Source organism: Ictidomys tridecemlineatus, chromosome 5, assembly GCF_052094955.1.
Source record: "Ictidomys tridecemlineatus isolate mIctTri1 chromosome 5, mIctTri1.hap1, whole genome shotgun sequence".
NCBI lineage: Eukaryota > Metazoa > Chordata > Mammalia > Rodentia > Sciuridae > Ictidomys > Ictidomys tridecemlineatus.
The window spans coordinates 78,963,110-78,986,877 of record NC_135481.1 but is presented as its reverse complement, the minus strand read 5'-3'; the positions used below and the strand labels follow the sequence as shown (position 1 = coordinate 78,986,877).

Sequence of the window (23,768 nt, the reverse complement as noted above, 5' to 3'; positions counted from 1 at the left end):
AGGTTAATATTAGGATATGCTATATATTTGTGAATTGTTCAGAAATCCGAAGGTCTTAAAGGAATTTAAAGATAATTATGAAAGTCCTGACTCTTCAGTTCCTTTTATGTTTCTTTCCAGAAGTATCTATTTAGGAGGAAAAATTGGGGGCTGCTCCATTCTCTTCCTTTCCCTTTCATTTGCTCTGTTTCCAGGAGGAGGGGCCGCAGAATTGGTTTGCTCATCATACCTTTACAATTTAGTTGCAATTCAATACGTTCTTTCATGAGAAGTAGCAACATGGAGCCATAATATGACATCTGTTTTGCATAATCAAAACATTCCTTTGCTGAACTAAAATGCCCTTTTGGTGCTTTTGGGATAAGCCTTGTGAAAATTTTTTATGTTTTGTTTAACCATGAGGGAATAAAAAGGTTTTGAGAATGCTTATCCAGTGCAGATGTAACCCTAACAAAAATTGGAAACAAATAACACTGGCTTCCTCTCCTACCCAAAATGTCTTCCTTCTGCAAGCCAATTCAAAGGGGCCTGCCCAGAATGAGAGAGAAAAGGAGGCATATCTACACATTTATCTGGAGTTTGGAAGCTGAAGAGAGGAATGAATTGCAGTGAACTTTGCACTGTGATTTCATATTGAAGTGGCTGCATCTGTGCCACCTGTTGATGGCATGATTGGAGCATTAGTCCTTGCTCAGCCTCTGCACCATTGATAACTCTGCTTAACATCACCACAGGGGAAGCTTTGTTGGAAGCCGCAGTCACTTTGCCTCAGCAATGGTGTACATTGGCGCCCCATTCAATCCTTTTTTCTGACATTAGCACATTTGAATGGGCCACCAGTGAAGCCATTCAAGAAGAACATGCAACCGGGGTTTCTGGGTGGCCTAGGGCTGAGCTGAGAATTCTCATTAATGGACTGCAAGACTTAGGCTATTGAGGTACATGAACTCAGTGACCAAAGAGAAGTGAGACAAAGATGTCCCTCACAGGAACATGTAGGTCAGAAGTGGACAAAAGCAGACATGGACCAGTCAAAGCTATTTGATTACTGAGCTGAAAAGGGAACACCAATCCCCGTGGGGGGGCAGCGTGACTGATTTGAGGGAGATCTCAAAATGCCCGCACACTCCGAGAGCCAGGCATTTACCAGAATTGCAGGTGGTGTGTGAAGTTATTTTTAAAATGTTTTTTCCTTCCACTTGTCTTTGTGGTAATTTCCTATTTGGCAGTACTTAGGAAAGGCCCCAAATAACTAGAATGAAAAGAAAGAATCACAAAATTGAACTGGAAAAAGCATGCTTAAAAGTGAAAGGTGATCATGGGCAACATTCCTCATATGGCTGGTACTGAGTTATTTTTTAGTCTTTTAGGCATTAGAAAATGTGCTTTGAGAACCAGAATTTTTGCATGCTTAAGATTTTTGGTTTAATACATAAGCATACTTTCAAAACATTTTTCTCTGAGGCATAGGATAAAAAATACAGATATAGAAATCTGTAAAAAAGATAAAAAGAGTAGCTGGAAAAAGTTTATGGAACTACTTTTGATCCATGAACACAGTCAATAATAGCATGATTAATTCTGATTAGTCCCACATAGTTCTTTCTTTTTTTAATATATATTTTTTTAGTGGTAGGTGGACACAATACCTTCATTTCATTTATTTCTCTCTCTCTCTCTCTCTCTCTCTCTCTCTCTCTCTCTCTCTCTCTCGTTTTAATTGGTTATACAGGACAGTAGAATTCATTTTGATACATCATACATAAATGGAGTGTAACTTCTCATTCTTCTGGTTGTACATGATGTAGAATCACACTGGATGTGTAATCATATATGTACATAGGCTAATAATATTCTTTGGATTAGGGAGAGAAGAATTGAACATTATTTATTTTCATATGGTGCTGAGGATTAAACCCAGTGCCTCACACATGCTAGGCAAGTGCTCTACCATTGAGCTACAACCCCCAGCCCCACATAGTTCTTTCTTGCTATATAAGTTTCTATAGGAAAAATATTGGTTCCTTAGTTCTTAAATATATCTATGTAAGCTCTCTATCTCTAGTTAGCTAATATTCAGATGCAGGTGAAATCTGAAAAGCATTGTATACTTTTTCAAAAGGATATTTTAATTGTTATATTAATAATTAACTCCAAACCAAGTTTATTTACTAAAACTCAGTTACAAATTTTACAACTTCATGAGATAGTAATGCATTTTATTTTACTTTTTAAAAATTTTTAAATTTTTTTGGTGATGTATTTTAAAGTGTTCTAAATTTTGATTTTATGAGATTTGGGGAATCTACTCTTTTACAAAAGGAACAGAGAACAAAGTATGTTTTCTTATCTCATAAATAATTCAACTGTTTTTATGAGGAAGAGATTTAATTTAAAAAGTATGGCTGAGGGTAAAGAGGGAATAGACACATCTCAATATCATATCCATTTATATTGAAACAGAATTTCACCAGGAAGCTTCAAGTCTAGTTTTCTATTGTATCCATAGTGTGACTAAAGCTACAGAGGTTTAGCAGGTTTCCAATGGTGACCTAGTGCTTGGAATTAAAAGTAACATTTACTCATGTTATAAGGATTATTTCACTAGAGTAGTGATACATCTTTCCTTGGTAGGGACTACACTCCTAAAATTTAGGCAATCTGCTGCAGGTTGAACGTGATAAATGTAAAATTGATTTACATGCTACATACAAATCTTTGTTATAATACTTCCTCAACTTTTAAAGTTATAATAAAATATAACAACATCAAACTTGGCTTTCCTGGACAATCAGCCATCGATATAATCTAGCTTTGCTTTTCTTAGCATTAAAAAAAGATCAGTTCTCTTTCTTTCATCTTCATGTAAACTTTTAAACTTTCTTTTGGTATATCGTATTCAGTGTACTTTTAATAATTCTCCTTTAAGTTATTTCAAAATGTATAGCTAAAACAATTTTTATCTACCTATATAATTCAGAATATTTCTGGAATATCTTGAGTCCTCAAGTCACTTTCTAGTGATGGTGTCTGAAATATGCCACCCCAAAATATGAGACATTGGCATAAGGATTACTTTAAACTGAAGTCAGCTGAGAAATAATAGTCACAGAAAAAATTCTCTTCTCTCCTCTCTGCCCCAAAGCAGGGCACAAATTTCCCTTTAAGGGTGACACAAATTTCCATCTGTAAAACTTTCTTCTTGCCCATATCAGGAAGACTTGGAGAGATGAGTCTACATAACAGAACTTTGTAAATAACCTTATCTGTGAGTGCCTCTTATTCTGTTAAAGACACTCATGCTTTCTAAGCAGTTAAAGGTCCATAAGTGTACACTCAGTCAGGAGCAGGGAAAATGTACATAGATATGTCAGACCATCAGGCATAGTGTTCTGGTCATAGAGGCCCTGGTGGAGGATGTAGGGAGAGACATACTCAGGAGTCAGACCAGTGCCTACATACTTTGTATTGGGAACTTGTTTGCCAACATTGGCAGCTTACTAGATGGGCTATGATAAAAATGCTCTTTTTCTGATATTCTTGTAAAGCTCACTGATTCTGATTTCTGCTCCCACACATCTCCATTTCTTTTATCATTCATGTTATCTACCTTATGGTTGGATTTCTCTGGGACAAAATGAAAACATTTTCTGAATTTCAAGAATCCAAATTGTTAATAATGTAGTATTACAGCTTCATTTCTGCTGTTTGGATACTTGTTTTGTTGTGAAAACTTACCCAAACTTGTGGTTTGGGAACAGGCATATTTTCAGTTTTCATCAACTGAAGGAAGAACAGCATTAGTTATAATTATGATTTGTGATAAGTCAAAGAGTAAATCTTGCATATTTTATGTTAACCTACATGATGGTCTTATGAATTATCTGAAATTTGCTTCTACCCTTTCTCAAGAGACAGAAAGAAGGTCAAGAGCTGCTTATAGGAGAGGGCTGTCATGTTAAGATCCAAATCCACTTATATCTGTTGCTCCAGGTTGCTCCAAGGGGGGTGAAAACTGGCAGCAATAAATGGTGCCATTGCGCTAAGGAGAAACACAAAACAAGCTTTTTACAATCTCCCTGGGAGTTTTTAAAAATCTTGAGGTTCAAGTCCCATCCCAGACAAAACAAATAAAAATGATCTGGGGGTGAGGTCCAGGCATCAGTTTTAAAAAAGCACTGATCTAGCATAACATATTATAAATAAAATATTAACATCTATAACCTTGCACAAAGCTCTTTAGGAGACACAGAAATTAGAGAAGGCATGGTCCCTGCCATTGATTCAGTTGGAAAGACTGTTGCCATAAAATGGTCACTAATGGTATAGCACAGTCACTCATTGTTAGTAAGTGATGTCATAGTTTTAGTGGAGAATGCTTGCCAGAAAATGTGAAGGCTCCAATCCCTTCTCCTTCACGAAATAATAATTGCTATTATTACTGCTTATTACTGTGTGCCAGACATTTTATATATCTAATTTAATTTTCTCAACTGTTACTCAGGTATTACTCTCATTTTAATGCAGAAACTTAAATCTGAAATATTATTATTTTCCTATAGTCTGAAAGACAGGCTTTAAAATCAGGTCTGTTTGGAAACAGCATCTATACTCTCCAATCATTAAATTTTGCCATTTGGTCTTAGTAGCTGCATGGTCAGTAGTAGTTGAGGTGAGCTTTAGGCCATAAAATGTTTGTGAACATTTTAATATACTTTCATTTCTTAATTATTTTTTCAAACTTTGAATTTGAAAAATGTAAAATCACGGAAAGGCTGAAAGAATACTACATTGAATACTACTACTTTACCCTTTACCTATATCCATCAATTAATAACATTTTATTACCTGTTTTCTTTGCTGTTTGTTTCCATGTGTTGTAAATGTATCCTTTTTTGTTGCTATTCAACCATTTGAAAGGAAGCTTCAGACATCATGATAGTTTACCCATGAACACTTTGGTATATACTGCCTAGGTATAAGAACAGTCTCCTAAATAACCACTATATTATCCATACTTAAGAAAATTAACATTCATTCAGTTTTGTCATCTAATATACAGAGACAATTTAAAATTTTTGCAATTATACTCAATATGCTATTTAGTTGCTTTTGTTGATCCAAGATCCAATCAAACTTTGTTAATTCTGTAGTTGTAATGTTTAGAGACACTTAGTCTAGAAGGGATCTCCTACTTTTTTTAATGACATTAACTCTGTTTTTAGAATCTGGGCCAGTTACTTGCAAAAGTGAATCTCCTGTGGAGCTCTGTCTGGTTATTTTCTCATGATTAGGTTCTGATTAAACATTCTTGGCAAGGTGATGAATATTTTTCTTAATGGATCTATTAGGAGGTACACATCAGGTTGTTGTACTAGTGATAATGCTAAGTTTGCTCTCTTGGTTAAGATAGTGATGGCATGACTAATTTCCCTATTGTAAAGGTTACCTGTGTGGTTGTATTTTAGAGCCAATGAATATTCTACCCAGTGATATTGATATTCACTGATGATTCTTACAGTGGGGAGTAATGGGGATTTTTCTAGTTCTATCATTTCTTCAACATTTATCAATTGGTATATTACTCTTTGGCTTCCATTAAAAAAATGCCACAAAAAATGGGTGGTATCAACAACAGAAATTTATTTTCTCATAGTTCTAGTGGCTAGAAAGAACTCAAGGTACTGTTAGAGTTAGTTTCTGGTAAATGGCTTGTACACAGTTAACTTCTAATTATGTCTTCACACAGAGTCTTCTCTGTGTATATGGACTGGAGGGGAGAGAGATAAAGAAGATGGGGATGGCGGGGTGGGGGTGGGGGTGGGGGGGTGGAAGGCGGTGGGGAGGGAGGGAAGAGAGAGAGAGAGAACACACTCTGTGGTGACTCTTCCTCTTTGGATTAGGCCTCAGTCTTTATGACCTCATTTAACTTTCATTACCTCCCTACAGTTATCTCCAAATAAAGTCACTTCAGGTGTTAGGCTTAAACATATGAATTTGGTGGGGATGTAATTCATCTCATAAGAGTTGGTTTTCTATAAAGAATAACTTTCCACTTTTATTCTTCCCTTTCTCTATTCTTCTTCTCTTCTCCCCTTTCTTCTGGGTATCACTATGGGCTCATGTATTTATTTTTCATTTAATGTGTTATGACCTATTTCTGCCATTATTCATTTCAATGGTAAAATTATCCAAGATGTGGCCAATGGATGTTCTTTCAAATCAGCTCCAGTATCCCTTTTTTTGGTACTGGGGATTGAAACCCAGGTGTGCTTAACCACTGAGGCATATCCCCCAGCACTTTTTTATATTTTATTTAGAGACAGGCTCTTGCTGAGTTGCTGAGACTGGCTTTGAACTTAGGATTCTCCTGCCTCAGCCTCCTGAGCTACTGGGGTTACAGATGTGAGGCACTGCACCCGGCTCCAGTATCCTTTTGACAGGACTCTATTAATCACTTTCTTGAACAACCAGATATTCCAGACTCTGGCATGATTTTTCTATTGCAACCATTTCTAGAATCAGCCATTTCTGCAAGGAACCCTGGTTCCTTCTAGCCCAAAATGGTATTCAGAAACACAATCTGTGTATTTGATATTAGTAGCTATGATTGCCTTCTGGATCTGTTATTTTTTTATTTATTGTTTTTAGATATACATAACAGTAGAGTATATTTTGACGTACACATACATGCAGTATAACCCATTCCAATTAGAATCCCATTCTTGTAGTTGTACATAATGTGGGGTTATACTGGTTGCGTATTTATTTATGAGCAAAGGAACGTTATGTCTGATTCATTCTGTTGTCTTTTGTATTCCCATTCCCCCTCCCTTTTGATCTGTTATGTTAAATAGTTTTTTTTCATATTATATCTATAGAAGATGTACCAATGAAGTCTTTATTGAATTAGACACTAACTCTTTAAGAGTACAATCAGACACACTTAGTAAGCATTTGAGTGGCTTAAAACATAACATGTACTTAGTAAATATTGATGAACGAATAAATGGCCTGGAATCAGGGGTTTGCTTGGTCTGCTGGGAGGGTCTTCTAACCCAAGTGAATTTTCTCTTGCTATAGTGAGTGGAGGAAATTGGAATGAGTACTTATATTTTTAATCTACATTTTCAGTCTGTATATCTCTCTCTCCCTCCCTCCCTCCCTCCCTCCCTCCCTCCCTCCCTCCCTCTCTCTCTCTCTCTCTCTCTCTCTCTCTCCTTGAGAAGAAAAATACAGATTCCCACCTCCTGACCTTCTGTAAGCTCTTAAGACTATTTTCCTAGGAAGTGATTTTGTGGCGCCTCTAACTTCTCATCTGTATGTCTTAGTGCATCCCCTTTGATTTCTAGGGGAATGAGATAACTTATCTTGAAAGGAATACTTGAAAATAAATTCTTTTCCTAGTTTTACAAAGCAGCTAGCTAAGGAATTTTTTTTCCTCCATAGATGAAGAGAATCTAGTTAAAATGAAGGAAGGAATACGGATTTCAGAGCTCTTGAGAATCTTGTACATTTAATATCTATTCCGAGGAACAAGGATTCAGTCACAACCGCTCTTTGAGGTTCTATTTACTGTCAAAGTGTAATTGGATTTTGATATAGCAGTTCATTTGGCGGGGGTGGGGAATAGGAAGGTGATTACAAAAGTAACAAACAAAATGTAATAAGTGATGGGACCATTTATTTATTTATTTTCTTTTCTTGCTTCTGGATCTTTACAGATACTGGGAATAAACCCCTTATCCCCCATAGTGGTCTTAGAAAACAAGGCATACACTTAAACTACTTCTGCTGTGAATAATCCATTGAAGCCAAACAGTATTATACTAGATTCATCAGTGTTCACACAAAGGTCATATCCTTACATATCTCTTTGAATTTGTGGGACGCATATGGTGTACCACTTCTATAGAAGAAATATTTTCATTTTAGAATTCAACTTTTATAACCTTTGGCAACATGTAGTATCAATGGCTCTTTGTTGTTTAAAAAAAAAAAGTAAAACTGTAAGCTATCCCCAAGGATATGCAGGGCGTTGCTATAGCAACAGAATCTGCCTCCCAGCACCACAAGAGAAGCTATGAATAAAAGATGGTGTTCTAAGGACAACAGAATAGAAGAGGTTGTTTCGATCCTTCTAATACCTGAAATTTGCTGTTATTTTGTTAAATGCAAAATAAAAATCTTGGGGAAAGGCACAGTTCACTAAAAGGATGAATTTCTATATTGTACTTCAGATGTCATGGGGAAAAAATACATGCTTTCTGAATAGAGTTAGCCCATGTTAGGAAGATCTGAGAAGGGCCAAAACATTTGATTTATGTATTTTTTCTGTTTAGTGTTTTAGTTCAGATGAAAGAACTCAAAGACAAATGTGTTAATCTGACATACAAAGAATAGGACCATTTAAAATTCTGATCCAAAATAGTTTCCTGGCTCCATGTTTAACCATAAGCCCACTTTACATAAAAGGTAGGACAAAACACAGTTTCTAATTTCATCTGGCATTATCTATTCTGAATCTAGTTATGTCATGTATCTCTACTTTGGTCACTGAGTTCTCATCCTAGTGGCTTCAACATGGCTGTCTACCTACCAAACTAGCTGTGTTTTGGAACAAGGCATATGCTTCAACTACTTATGTTGTGAACTTCAGGGCTCAAATATTAACTAAACAATTCAATTGATATAGAAATGGGAGAACTTTGAATTTCTCAACACACACACACACACACACACACACACACACACACACACACAACCTCCCCACAACCTTCCCACATGTATCTTTATAGCATGTTTGGTTTTAAATAAACATATTTTTGCTACAAGAAGTTATTGGTGAACTGATAAGCAGAGATGAAAACCTCACCTCTCATTTTCAAAATATTCAGATATAAATTTAATTATTGCCAGAGATATGATTATTAGAACAAAGGGATTTCTATAGATTGAATTATGTCTTCTCAAAATTTATATATTGAAGCTCTACCCCCAATTGTGACGCTATTTGGACTTATAGGCTTTATGGAAGTAATTAATGTTAATTGAGATCCTAAGGCTAGGTTCCTGATCCCATAGGATTGATGTCTTATAAGAAGAAAGAAGATAGTCCAGAGCTTTCTTTCTCTCCCTGTGTTTCAAGGAAGGCCATGTGAGGCCACATGGAGAAGGTGATCATTTACCAATCAGGGAGAGGGTCTTTACTGGAAATTGACCATGCTGGCACTTGGATCTTAGACTTCCAGCCTCCAGAACAGTGAGAAAGTTAATTTCTGTTGTTTAAGCCACTCAGTATATGATCTTTTGTTATGGCAACCTGAGCCAACTAATACAGGGATTAAAATTTGATTAGATTTGGTATTATTATTCTCTTAATTTTCCTTCAAAATCAAAGTGAAGCTCTGTTTGGAACACGCATGTAAGTCTTAAGAAGCTTTTCTAAGATGCAACTTTACACAACTGGGGTCTAATGATCACTATTACAATTACCAAATGTGTGTTTCAAAAACATTATCTGTGGCAGGGTGCAGTAGTGCACGTCTATAATCTCAGCGGCTTGGGAGGCTGAGGCAGGAGGAGAATCGTGTGTTCAAAACCAGCCTCAGCAACTTAGAAAGGCCTTAAGCAACTCAGCAAGACTCTGTCTCTAAATAAGATGTAAAAAAGGGCTGGGATGTTGTTCAGTGGTTGAGTATCCTTGGGTTCAATCCCCAGTAAAATAAACAAACAAAAAATCATTATGAATAATACCTAAACAATACAACTTTTGTTATTTATTGGAATAATTCCCCATTGAATTAATAATTAAATAAAATTATGAGAGCTTAACAAAGGGTAATATTTTGTTTTTGAGCTTTAATTTTAATTTAGTTGTGAGTAAACAACATTTGGGAATGATGAACTAATAGATTAAGTATTAATTTTTAATAATAAATTCTGGACAATCATTGTCAAAGTTTCCAAGTCTTCCTTTATTCTTGTTAAGAATTTTAAAGTCTCGTTCCTCTGTAATTTAAAGTCTTCAGGGATTTTCTGATTAGAAGGAAACCATTCAGACTGGCTAGTTAGATGGCGTGGCTGTTTCTCCTACCCTTAAAATTAGGCAATACAACAAAACATTAATGGGTGGTAAGAACTCTGGTGGGAACATGGGTGATTTTTTTCTCCTTACTTTTCCATTTATTTTCTAAATTTTCTATAATAAGCACTCATTACTCACATAGTGGAAAAATAATAAAGTTAAAAAATACCAGATCTTAGAAGAACTTATAAAACTCTGTCTTATTTTTCAAGAAGAATTTGAGGTGGTTTACAATAAAAGACATTTGTACCATAAAGCTAGACAAGCTAGGAATTAGAAAACTAAAATTATGAAAAGAAGAAGGGAAAAGATTTAATATGGTTATGGTCACTGAACATTAAATTTACTTCTGAGCTTCCTGACAGTCAAGAAAAAGGAATAGTGGATTAAAGAATTCTCATTATCTGATCAAAAGAAAGTATACCAGCACTTTTAAAAGAACATTTTCTCCTTGATAAATGTCTAAAAGAAATTTGCCATAGTGTGATGCTATTAATCTAAAATATAAAATAATATATTTTATATACTTGTAAATGTAGAGAAAATGTCCAGAACTCAGGAAACTATTGATAGTACCTTTTGCTTTGTAGCCAACTTTTCCCTTCTTTCAATGACTTTGTTCCCCTTCCTCAAGGAAATTACTCCTCTTCTATTTTAGACATGAGTTTATGGCCCCTGCTAATCATAGTATTCCTTTATCCAAAGCTAAGTCAATGACAGTCTGTCCCACGACCCTGGAATTTTTTTAAAGTGTAGGGGGGAACTTTTCCTATTGGACGGCAGTGATGCCAAGATCTGATCCTTCAGTCACTGAGAGAGAATAATGTGAATATGCATGCAGAAACAGAGACAGGTGGTTCACACTCCAGGATTTATCTGCTGGGATCCTTGGGACTGCCCTGGATTCTGAAGTAGATGCTTTGATTCTTTATCGTTCCCTAAAGGCCTTCCAACTCCTGTCTTGCATTTAACTTACTTCAAATTATAGGTCTGTCGTTTACAATAGAAAGAATCCTGACTACCCATATATCTTTGGGACTTAGAATTGTGTGGACTGGAAAGAGAATACATATGGGAGCTTCTATATTGCTTGAAAACATTTTTACAAACAAGTATGTATTACTTTTATGATAAAAATATCCAAAGAAATGACAGCAAGCAGATTTCATAAGAAAATTTGTATAAGGGACATTGAACAAGATAATGGACAAGATCTCCAGAGTAAACTTTAAAGCAAGCACACCAGGGCTGTATTCATGTGTCTCTTTCTTACATGTATTGGGCTTTGGTAAAATCTGAGAATAACACTGAAGTGGTACTCAGTGAAGGAAGTAGGATAATGTGGCACTGTACATTTACACTAGAATAGATTGTAGAATACTTAAAGGAGTGGACAGAGACCAAATCTTAGACTATCAGTCTTTTGACCTAAGGTCCTTTGACCTGAATTGGAGAGCAAACAATTTCAGGTGAACTTTTCTGAGAAGAAGTCAATATGGATATACTGTTGAAGACACAGTGATATGCTTTGGATTGCAGATGAACAGATGGCAAGGGTGACTTTGTTTTATGAAAGAATATATGCTTGATTGTGCTTATACCTGAATGAAGGGTCACCTAGCTTGCAAATGGAGGTGGGTCACTGAATTCCGTACAAGTGGGGCCAAATTTTTCTTCAAGAGGCAACTTCCTGTCTGCTCAAGTCTTTTTGAAGTATTTTTCTGAGACCTTAGGGTAGCTTAAGATGGATACACTACATCAGAGGAGATAGAGATTTGAATGCTATACTTTTTCAGTATGACTCTCTGATACCTATTACCTCAACAATTTCCCCATGCAACTACACATCCACAGATCCAGCTGTTTTTTGGACAAATCTGCTTGCAAATACTTCAAAGTCAGCATAACTGAAACTAAATTCATTATGTATTCCTGAAAACATGTCTTGTGTTTCCTTATTCCCCTTCTGGTTGTAGGATACTTCTATCTATTGAGTTACCCAAGCCAATAATCTGGGAGTCATTCTTAATCTCTCCCTTTCACTTATTTATGACGTGCAATTGCCTCCTTGCTTTAAATATTTATAGATTTTTATCTTTTCCTTTTCATTTCTATAATCTCAATTTTGGGTTCTGCTCTAATTATTTCTCATAGGATTGATTAATTAATTCAGCAAGTATTTGTTGAGTATTATATGTTGAGCATTGTACAGGCTCTGAGGATTCAGAGGTAAGCAAAAGCAACTGTCCTAGCCCTTGTGAGGCTTATGGTCTAGGGAGTTACTGCAATGCATCTCAACTGATCAACTTGCTCTAAAATGTATACTTAGCCCATCCTTCATGGTTCTATTTAAGCTTTTTGAAAATGAAAATCCAAAATATAAATTTGATTTAAGTTCTTTGCTTTCAGGACAAAATGTAAACTCCTTAGTCTGGTGCATTTAACTTATGGTTATGTTCCTACCCCTGTCTTCAGTCTCTCTCTCTTTTTTTGCTATGGTAACATAAAGACTGACTAAAGAGTGAATCACCTTCCAAACCCACTGCTGAAAATTACTCTCATTTATGCAGGATCTCTTAGTTGGGGAAAATCACTAGATAGTTTTTATTAAAAAAGATCGGAAAAAAAATTCCCTTTCTGTTTGAAAATTTCATCGTTAATTTCCTGGTCTGAAAAATAATGGATTCAAATACTTGCTTTGGAAATTCTTTTACCTTTAAAAAAATATTCTCCTAAAAAGAAGAGAAGATTTACAGATAAATTATTAGGACTTGCAAGAGACTTCAGCAATGTTACTAGATATAAGTTCAATATACAGAAAAAGGATTAGAAAATATAAGAAGCAATGTTCCACACAAAACTAAATTCAAGAGAGATTAAAGACATAACGGGGAAAATTGGAACTGTATAACTTGAGGGCTGAGATAATACAAATGGTCTGGAGATTGTTATGTTAAGTGATTAAAAAAACAAACTCAGGCATTGAAATAAGACTACCATGTGATCTCACACATATGTGGAATTTGAAGACATTAATCTTATACAAGTGAGAGCAGAATTATGGTTACCAGAGGCTAGGGACCGTAGGGGTGGGGAGCGGTAGGAAAAGGTTGATTAATGCGTACTAAGGTACAGTTAGACAGGAGTAAGAAGCTCTGATGCTATTACACAGTAGGGTGACTAGAGATAATAATAATGTTCTGTATATTTCAAAAAGCTAGAAGAGAGGAGTTTGAATATTTCCCCATAAAAAATAATGTTTGAGAAAATAGATATGTTAAACCTGATGTAAGCATTATGCAATGAATATATGTATTGAAACATCACAGGGATCTCTTTGATATGTATGATTTTTATAATTTTATATATCAAAAAGTAAATTTAAGAAAAGAAAGAAACTCAAGGGCACATTGAATACATAATTTATGAAAAAATTCCTAATAACCAAAATAATCCAGATAAGAAAAATGAATATATTAACCATATTTTAATTTGCATGACAGAGTATCCCAAAGTTAGTCATTTTGAGAAGATATTTGTATTTTGAGAATTTATCTGAAACTGAAATCATTAATTGTTACTGAAAAAGGTGCCTGAATTTCTTTATTTCCTCTCTGGATGAAGAGCACCACTATCTACCCAGTAATGCAAGCCACTGACAACTATATATTCAACAAATTAAGAGAAAATCAATGCAAAAAATAAAAACAGCTTAATAAAAAGGTCAAATTATATAAACAATCAAATCATAGCAGAAGGGGGCTGGGGATGTGGCTCAAGCGGTAGCGCGCTCACCTGGCATGCGTGCGGCCCAGGTTCGATCCTCAGCACCACATACCAACAAAGATGTTGTGTCCGCCGAGAACTAAAAAATAAATATTAAAAATTCTCTCTCTCTCTCTCTCTCTCTCTCTCTCTCTCTCTCTTTCTCTCTCTCCTCTCTCTCTTTAAAAAAAATCATAGAAGAAGAAACTACAATATTTCATGTAATAGTTAATGTATGAAAAATACCTTCCCCTATCAGTGATAAAGTAAGAATGAATTGAAACAATAACACATTATTACTTCTTGCCCATCAGATGGGGAGATTTTTTTTAAAAGTCTGGTAATATGAAATATTGGTGAGAATATGGTGAAAGAGGAGCTGTCATGTGTTGAAAAGCACTTTCAGAAGACCTGAGAGAACAGAAGATGGTTTTAGTGATTCTACTTTTATATTAAAACCGGGAGAAATTTTCACACATGTATAAAATTTTTACTGGTGCATTTTTGTAATAGCAAGTACTTGTAATACCTGAAACTTCCTTGAGAAGTGGACTGAACAGATGCGTTATTGTATATTCACAAATTTAATGTAATTACTAATATATTTGGATTATATATACTGTCTTATATTTGTCCCATGTTCTTTGTTCCCTTTTTTCCTCTCCTTATTTTTGGATTTTTATGAATTAAACATTTTAATGATATTGTTTCCTTCATGAACTCATTGGGTTTCCTGCCTTGCACTATTCTTTTCATGGTTATTATTGAGATTATAACATGTATCCTTAACTAAAATTACATTTATTAGTTAGTACTTTTACCACTTCCCAATCAGCACAAGGTCCCTAGAACATTTACGTAAGCCCCCCTCTCTTGTGCTGTTGTTATTATTTATTTTATTTCTACATATATTTTAAATCTACAATTATTTTTGCTTTATAAAGTTGATAATGGTTTGAATTTGGCCACGTATTTATTTTTTCCTTGCTCTTCATTCTGTCCTGTATTTTGGTGTCTATGTCTAGAATAATTTTATTTTGCCTGAAGGATTCCTGTTAAGGTCTGTAGACAAGTCAAAATAACACCTGGGGAATGTAGAGTTCCTGCCTGGCAAAATGTCAGAGGGAGTGGTTTGAGAAGTAACAAAAGCGAGCCTGTGCAAAATGTATAAATAGCTCTGTTGTCCTACAATAAACGGCTCCTACTTTTGCTGTATCAATCTACAGAAGTTATTCGTCACCCCCCCTCCCCCCCCCCCCCCCCCCGTTATTTTGCTGTAGCAGGACTGCGACTGCCGCAGATTCCCTTAAATATTTAAAGTTTTTTGTTTGTTTGTTTGTTTAAAAGAGATGGAGTCTTAATCTGTTGCCCAGTCTGGCCTTGAAACCCTGTACTCATGGGATGCTCCTGCCTCAGTCTCTCCAGTAGTTGGAACTATAGGTATGTACCATTGGGCCCAGTTGAATTTTTATTTTAGAATGTGTATTTGGCAATAAATTCTCATAGTTTTTACTTTCTTAAACAATATTTTTATTTTTATTTCATATTTGAAGGATATTTTTGCTAGGTACCAGGTTGAAAGTTATTTCTGCACTTTAAAGATCTCAATCTATTTTCTTTGGTTTCTTTTTTTTTCTATTGACAAGTCAACTATTTTATTGTTGTTTCTTTAAAGTTAATGTGTATTTTCTCTCTGGCTGCTTTTAAGTTGTCCCTTTGACTTCAGTTTTAAGCAGTTTGGAATGATGAATTTCAGTGTAGTTTTCTTGGAATTTATCCTGCTTGTGTTCAAAAAGCTTTTTAAATTTGGGTTGGTATCTTTGTTAGGTTTTTAAAAGTCTCATCTAGCTTCTTTTTTTTTTATCTCTTCTCTGAAATTACATTTGTACAAATATTAGTGTATTCTACATATCTTTTTCCTTCTTTTATATTTTTCATTGTGTTTCCTCCATGTTCTAGTTGATTTTGTATTGATCCGTGTTTACTTTTTGTAATATTTTCTTCTTCTGTGTCTAATAATCCTTTAACCCTGTCTATTTATTGTGTTCTTATTTTCAGCTATGAGTATTTATGGATTTCAGTTGCTTGATGAAATTAAATTCTCTATTTGTCACATAATTTATTGAAAATGTTAATAAAATTTTTTTTAAGTTTTTCTCTGATAGTTTCAATGTGTGGATTACCTTTTGGTCTATTGTTTATTTTCTGTTTTTTATTTTCTCTTGAGTTTGGTCATTTGTTGCTATTTCCTGGTATGCTTAATAATTAAAAAAATCAAATGTAGACATTGTATAAGGAAAATTGAAAAGGCTCTTGATGATGTTATCCTATTTCAGATAGATATTAGTTTTTAATCTATCTATTTGCTTATTTATTTAAATAGTTCATAGAATAAGGCAAATTCATCTTGATTCAATCAGGGATGAAGATAATTTGAGGCTGGATTTAAGTCTTTATGAGGCGGTAGTTTATTTTTGTTTTATTTTCCTGCAAAAAACATACCTTTTGAGAGGTCTAATATGAAATCTTGGGTTATTTATCAGATAGATCATTATTTCCTTGGTGGACTCTAAATCCAGGACTCTAAAAGTGGTTTACATCTTTAATGCTGAAAGGCAGCTTACACGGTGGTGTCCTAGTTGTTGCTTTCTTCTTTACTTACTTACCTCTCACTTTTTTTGGTTTAAGAATTGGCAAACTGCTCAAGGGGAAATGTGGCCAGGAATATCCAGCTCTCTTCTTCATGATTCCCTTTTATCCTGGATCCTAGCTTTTAAAATTCTTGGCTATCCTAAATTCCATTTTTTTTCTTCTTATCCTTAGAAGACTGACAACATCACTGAGTCACTATTTGCTCCTTGACTTCTTAAGAATTAATAAATGTCTTGAAGGAAAAGTTGATAAAACATGTCAAAATCAACTCGATGTATGTTTCTTCTCTCAAGGACTAACCCTCAAATTCTGGCAGCCTTAATTATACTCTAATGTCTCAAGAAATGTTTTTTTTGGTAGCTTATTGAGATTTTATAGTTACTTTTTGTGGGTGGGTTGACATGCAAGTAGAATAATATACATATTATTCTTTTGTTGATGATCATTTGTAGTTGTTTTAAGATGATATTTTGCTTTGTTCAAATGGCTAATCTCTAATTGACTCATTACTATTAATATATAGCAGATTGAAACATCAAAATGAGCAAAATTAATTAAATTTAGCATGGTCACAGAACTATACTTGATTGCTGTTGCTAGATTTAAGTCACAATAGAATTATTTATGTTACTTCTGAAAAAAGAATGAAACTATAAAGCATACTCATAGTTTTTTTTAAGACCATTAAAACTCAGCAGTGAGGAAAACTAATTTGTAAACTTTCTCTCCATAGACGTCATTAACTTTTTTTGGTATGGAAATTATTAAAATTTCCTTCAAGAATTTTCTTTCATTGCTTTGCTGGTTAATAATAGTTTCTTTATGGCCTGAACTCACTGAATAATGTCTTCAAATAATATATATGATAACAAATTGGTATAGGAAAAACTTAGCACCATTATATGTTAAGGAAATGCAAATAACAAACACAATGGAATGCTATTCATGCTTATTAGAATATCTAACATTAAAAGAATTGACCATACCAAGTGTCGGTGAGGTTATGGAGCAACTGGAAGTGTCATACATTGCTGGTAGAAATGTAATATGGCATAAGACTTTGGAAAACAGTTAAAACTCATAACTTCTTTACTTCTGGGTGTTCTTGTCTAGGTATTTACTTAAGAAAAAAATGAATGCATGTGGCCATACAAAGACTTACACAAATATTCGTAGTAGCTTTATTTATAATAACCAAAAGTATTTGCAAACAATCCAAATGTCCATAGACAGGTAAATTAATAAACCAATGTTGTATACCCAAACAATGGAGTAGTATTTAGCAATAAACAAAATTAACTACTGATATGTGAGTAACATGGATACATCAGAAAATAATTATGCTGAGAGATACAGCCAGAATAAAAAGGTTATATATGCTGTATTTTCTATACATAGAAAATTATAGAAAATGCAAGCTAATCTACAAAGAAAGCACATTAGTAGTTGTCTGACCAAAGGATGGGGCAGAACTATGAAATGGGGGTTTCAGTCGTATAGGAGGGAACTTTGGGAGTGATGATTTATTCATTATGTTGATATGGACAATTGTTTTTCACCCATGTATACATGTGTTAAAACTTACCGCATTGTACATGTTAAATAAATGCAACTCATTTAATTCAAATTATACCTCAAAGAAGCAAAACAAAGCAAAAGGATGACTTAGATGTTCATGTCTTATTTTTTTTAATAGTGATTTTAAGTGGGAAAATTCCCCAAAGTTAAAAGAGAAAGTGTGTCTCTGAAGAGTTAAAAATTGTCATTAGAAAATGCTCCAGTAACTTGAAGTGCTTGTTGTTTCTTCTCATTTGGAAATGTAAAATGATGACTAAAAACTACTCAATATGCATGCCAAATTGAAGTTGATTAACCTCTGACCTCTATACATCATTTAATGAGGCTGCATGCATGCTGGCACGAAGGAAGCTCTGTCAAAATGCTGAGTTTGAGATGATTTCTTTTCTGCTGCTCTTTGTTTTGCTTCCAGCCCACCTAATTTGACTCTTGTCATGTTCATACAAGACTGAAGGCTTTATGTGAATCCCAATCAGTCACAGTTGTTGGCAGAAGCAGCCTGGTGGAGAATGATAGTGTTGTGGGTTTTCATGTATAAAAAGATGTATGTGATCAACAGAAAATAAAATTTCCTTTTGTCTCTGGTCAGTACAATTTAGCAATTATTATGGTATTTGGAGAAAATGTCAGTGTAGTCATTTTGCTTAGATTATTTTGTATCTTGATGAGCTAAGAAAAGAGAGTGACTGCAGAGATAGGTGTTGTGTGACAGCGAGCTGACTGAATTTTCTGTGCCATACACAAAGACGGAAAACAAATTGCCCACAGATTGAAATAATTTCCATGGGGTCACAAGTGTCAACAACATCTTTCAGAATTGGTTTTCTTTTTAAAACTGGGAATTTCTTTCATGATGTTGTCCGGCTATGAAAACAAGCCTCACATAAAACACATTTAAATCCTTTAGAGGGCAACTTGGAGCTCTTAGATATATGTCATTTGCTTATAGATTATTTTACTTCTATTACTATTATCATCATGATTATTATTATCATCATTATACATTTGCTGATTGTCATGTGCAGAGATTAAAAAACCAGACACTATACATTTAAAATGATGGCAAATAAAAGGCTCTCTTAATATAGTTTCATGTAATCATGTGACATGTCAGTATGTGATGAACTATGTAATTCTTGCATAAGCAATGGAAACTTTCCAAAAATTAACTCTTAAAAGCAATTTTAATTAATTTTATTTTTTAAAAATACACGGCAGCAGTGGAAAGCATTATAATTCTTATTACACATATAGGGCACAATTTTTCATATCTCTGTATATAAAGTATGTTCAGGCCAATTTATGCCTTTATACATGTACTTTTTTTTTTTTTGCATTACAATTCTTTTTTTTATTAGTTCATGTATTTTATTATCTCATACAAATTACTTGTCTTCTGGTTTGTTGAAGCAGTAAGTCAGACAACACTTGCCACAGTGGTGTCTGTCAAAGTGGCTGGCCATAAAACTCCAGCACCACATTCATCTGAAGGGCACTCACATCGAAAGCTGCTAATTTTGCCATTTTCATTCACCTTATAATATTTCAGGATAGCCAACTTAACCTTCTTTTCTTATGCTTATTCTTCTTGGGAGTGGTGTAAGACTTCTTCTTCCTTTTTTTTTTTTTTTTTTTAGCACCACCATTAAGCCTCAGCACCAGATGAAAGGTGGACTCCTTCTGAATGTTGTAGTCAGACTCAGTACGTCAATCTTCCAGTTGCTTATCAGCAAAGATTAGTCTTTGATGATTAGGAGGAATTCCTTCCTTATCCTGGATCTTGGCCTTTACATTTTCTATAGTATCTGGTTCAACCTCCATTGTAATAGTCTTCTCTGTAAGGGTTTTTACGAAAATCTGCATCTCACTGTAGCGGTGGTCCCACCATAGATGGCGGGTTGGAAAGCCACATTACAATTCTTAATACACGTATATACCACATTTTTTTTGTATCTCTGTTTGTATATAAAGTATGTTGGCACCCAATTCAAGTCTTCATACATGTACTTTGTATAATGATGTCCATCATATTCCACCATCCTTGCCAATCCCCTGCCTCCTCCCTTTCCCTCCGTCTCCTCTTCCCTAATTAGACTTCATCTAATCCTCCCATGTTCCCCCTCCCTACCCCACTATGAGTCAGCCTCCTTATATCAGAGAAAACATTCAGCATTTGTTTTTTGGGGATTGGCTGACTTCAGTTAGCATTATCTTCTCCAATGCCATCCATTTACCTGCAAATGCCATGATTTTGTTCTTTTTTAATGCTGAGTAAAATTCCATTGTGTATATATGCCACATTTTTTTTATTCATTCATCCACTAAAGGACATTTAGGTTGGCTCCACAGTTTAGCTATTGTGAATTGTGCTGCTATAAACATTGATGTGGCTATGTCCCTGTAGTATGCTGTTTTAAAGTCCTTTGGGTATAGTCTGAGAAGAGGAATACCTGGGTCAAATGGTGGTTCCATCCCCAGTTTTCCAAGGAATCTCCATACTGCTTTCCATATTGGCTGCACCAATTTGCAGTCCCACCAGCAATGTATGAATGTACCTTTTTCCCCACCAACACTTATTGTTGTTTGTCTTCATAATAGCTGCCATTCTGACTGGAGTGAGATGAATATCTTAGAGTAGTTTTGATTTGGATTTCTCTGATTGATAGAGATGATGAGCATTTTTTTCATATATTTATTGATTTATTGTATATCCTCTTCTGAGAAGTGTCTGTTCAGGCCCTTGGCCCATTTGTTGTTTGGGTTATTTGTTTTTTTTGGTGTTTAGCTGTTTGAGATTTTTTATATGAAGTATATTTTTTTATGTGAGGTCTATAGTGCTCTATCTGATGTGTGAGGGGTAAAAATTTGCTCCCAGGATGTAGGCTCTCTATTCACCTCACAGATTGTTTCTTTTGCTGAGAAGAAACTTTTTAGTTTTATTCCATCCCATTTATTGATTCTTGGTTTTGATTCTTGCACTACAGGAGTCTTATTAAGGAAGTTGGGGCCTAATCCCACATGATGAAGATCAGGGCCTACTTTTTCTTCTATTAGATGCAGAGTCTCTGGTTTTAATTCTTAGGTCCTTGATCCATTTTGAGTTAAGTTTTGTGCATGGTGAGAGATAGGGGTTTAATTTCATTTTGTTGCATATGAATTTCCAGTTTTCCCAGCACCATTTGTTGAAGATACTATCTTTTCTCCAGTGCAGTTTTTGGCACCTTTGTCCAATATAAGATAATTGTAATTTTGTGAGTTAGTCTCTGTGTCCTCTATTCCATACCATTGGTCTACCGGCCTGTTTTTTTGTGCCAATGCCATGCTGTTTTTGTTACTATTGCTCTGCAGTATAATTAAAGGTCTGGTATAGCGATACCACCTGCTTCACTCTTCCTGCTTAGAATTGCTTTAGCTAATCTGGGTCTTTTATTTTTCCAGATGAATTTTGTGATTCCTTTTTTCTATTTTTATGAGGAATGCCATTGGGATTTTGAGTAGAATTGCATTAAATCTGTTATGGTGCTTTTGGTAGTATGGTCATTTTGATAATATTAATTCTGCCTATCCAAGAGCAAAAAAAAAGTAGATCCTTCCATCTTCTAAGGTCTTCTTTGATTTCTTTCTTTAGGGTTCTGTAGTTTTCATTGTATAGATCTTTCACCTCTTTTGTTAAGTTGATTCCCAAGGATCTTATTATTTTTGTTTTTTGAGGATATTGTGAATGGGGTAGTTTTGCTCATTTCCTTTTCAGAGGATTTGTCACTGATATACAGAAATGCCTTTGATTTATAGGTGTTGATTTTATATCCTGCTACTTTGCTGAGTTCATTTACTAGTTCTAGAAGTTTTCTAGTGGAGTTTTTTGGGTCTTCTAGGTATAGAATCATATCATCAGCAAATAGAGCTAATTTAAGTTCTTCTTTTCCTATACATATCCCTTTAATTTCTTTCATCTGTCTAATTGCTCTGGCCAGTGTTTCAAGAACTATGTTGAATAGAAGTGGTGAAAGAGGCATCCCTGTTTTGTTCCAGATTTTAGAGGGAATGCTTTCGTTTTTTTCTCTGTTTAGAATGATGTTGGCTTGAGGCTTAGTATAGATAGCTTTTATGATGTTGAGATATGTTCCTGTTATCCCTAGTTTTTCTAGTGTTTTGAACATAAAGGGGTGCTGTATTTTGTCAAATGCTTTTTCTGTGTCTATCGAGATGACCATATGATTCTTATCTTTAAGTCTATTGATGTGATGAATTACATTTATTGATTTCTGTATGTTAAAACCAACCTTTCATCCTTGGGATGAATCCATTTGATCATGGTACACAATTTTTTGATATGTTTTTGTATTCAATTTGCCAGAATTTTATTGAGAATTTTTGCATCTATGTTCATTAGAGATATCAGCCTGAAGTTTTCTTTCTTTGAAGTGTCTTTGTCTGGTTTTGGAATCAGGGTGATATTGGCCTCATAGAATGAGTTTGGGAGTGCTCCCTCTTTTTCTATTTCCTGAAATAAATCAAAGAGTATTGGTATTAGTTTTTCTTTAAAGGTCTTGTAGAACTCAGCTGTGTATCCATCCAGTCCTGGGCTTTTCTTGGTTGGTAAGCTTTTGATGGCTTCTTCTATTTCTTCACTTGATATTGGTCTGTTTAAGTTGTATATATCTTCCTGACTCAACCTGGGAAGATCATATGACTTAAGAAATTTGTCAATGCCTTCAATGTCTTCTATTTTATTGGAGTATAAGGTTTCAAAATAATTCCTAATTATCCTCTGTATTTCTGTAGTGTCTGTTGTGATATTGACTTTTTCATCACGTATGGTGGTAATTTGAGTTCTCTCTCTCCTTTTCTTTGTTAGCATGGCTAAGGGTCTGTAAATTTTATTTATTTTTTCAAAGAACCAGCTTTTGGTTTTGTCAGTTTTTCCAGTTGTTCTTTTTGTTTCGATTTCATTGATTTCCACTCTAATTTTAATTTTTTCTTGCCTTCTACTGCTTTTGCTGGTGATTTGTTCTTCTTTTTCTAGGGCTATGAGATGTAGTGTGAGGTCATTTATTTGTTGACTTTTTCTTCTTTTAAGGAATGAACTCCATGCAATGATTTTTCCTCTTAGTACTGCTTTCAGTGTCCCAGAGATTTCAATATGTTGTGTCCTTGTTCTCATTTACTTCTAATAATTTTTTAATCTCCTCCTTGATGTCTTCTGTAACCCATTGTTCATTTAGTAGCATATTGTTCAGTTTTCATGTGATGCAGAAATTTTTATTTTTTATTTTGTTGTTGATTTCCAATTTCATTCCATCATGATCTGATGAAATTCATGATAGTATCTCTACTTTTTTGTATTTGCTAAGAGTTGCTTTGTGGCATACTATATGGTCTATTTTAGAGAGGGATCCATGTGCTGCTGAGAAGAAAGTGTTTCCACTTGATGATGGTTGAAATATTCTATATATGTCAGTTAAGTCTAAGTTATTAATTGTGTTATTGAGCTCTATAGTTTCTTTATTCAACTTTTGTTGGGAAGATCTCTTCAATGGTGAGAGAGGTGTGTTAAAGTCACCTACGATTATTGTGTTGTGGTCAGTTCGACTCAAACTTGAGAAGAGTTTGTTTGATGAACATAGTTGCACCAATGTTTGGGGCATATATATTTATGATTGTATGTCTTGTTAGTGTATGGTTC

General features: G+C 34.6%; 1 long non-coding RNA gene and 1 pseudogene across 1 annotated transcript in view; one reads left to right on the top strand and one right to left on the bottom strand.

The window, feature by feature from the left end:
• Nucleotides 1–23,768, top strand: part of LOC144377550 (uncharacterized) — a 37,138-nt gene that overhangs the window by 5,079 nt on the left and 8,291 nt on the right. Inside the window, exon 3 of the long non-coding RNA XR_013438545.1 lies at nucleotides 15,200–15,292. This is a non-coding gene — a long non-coding RNA (uncharacterized LOC144377550). The remainder of the gene's footprint in view (nucleotides 1–15,199; nucleotides 15,293–23,768) is intronic.
• Nucleotides 19,434–19,945, bottom strand: LOC101968895 (ubiquitin-ribosomal protein eS31 fusion protein pseudogene; annotated as a pseudogene).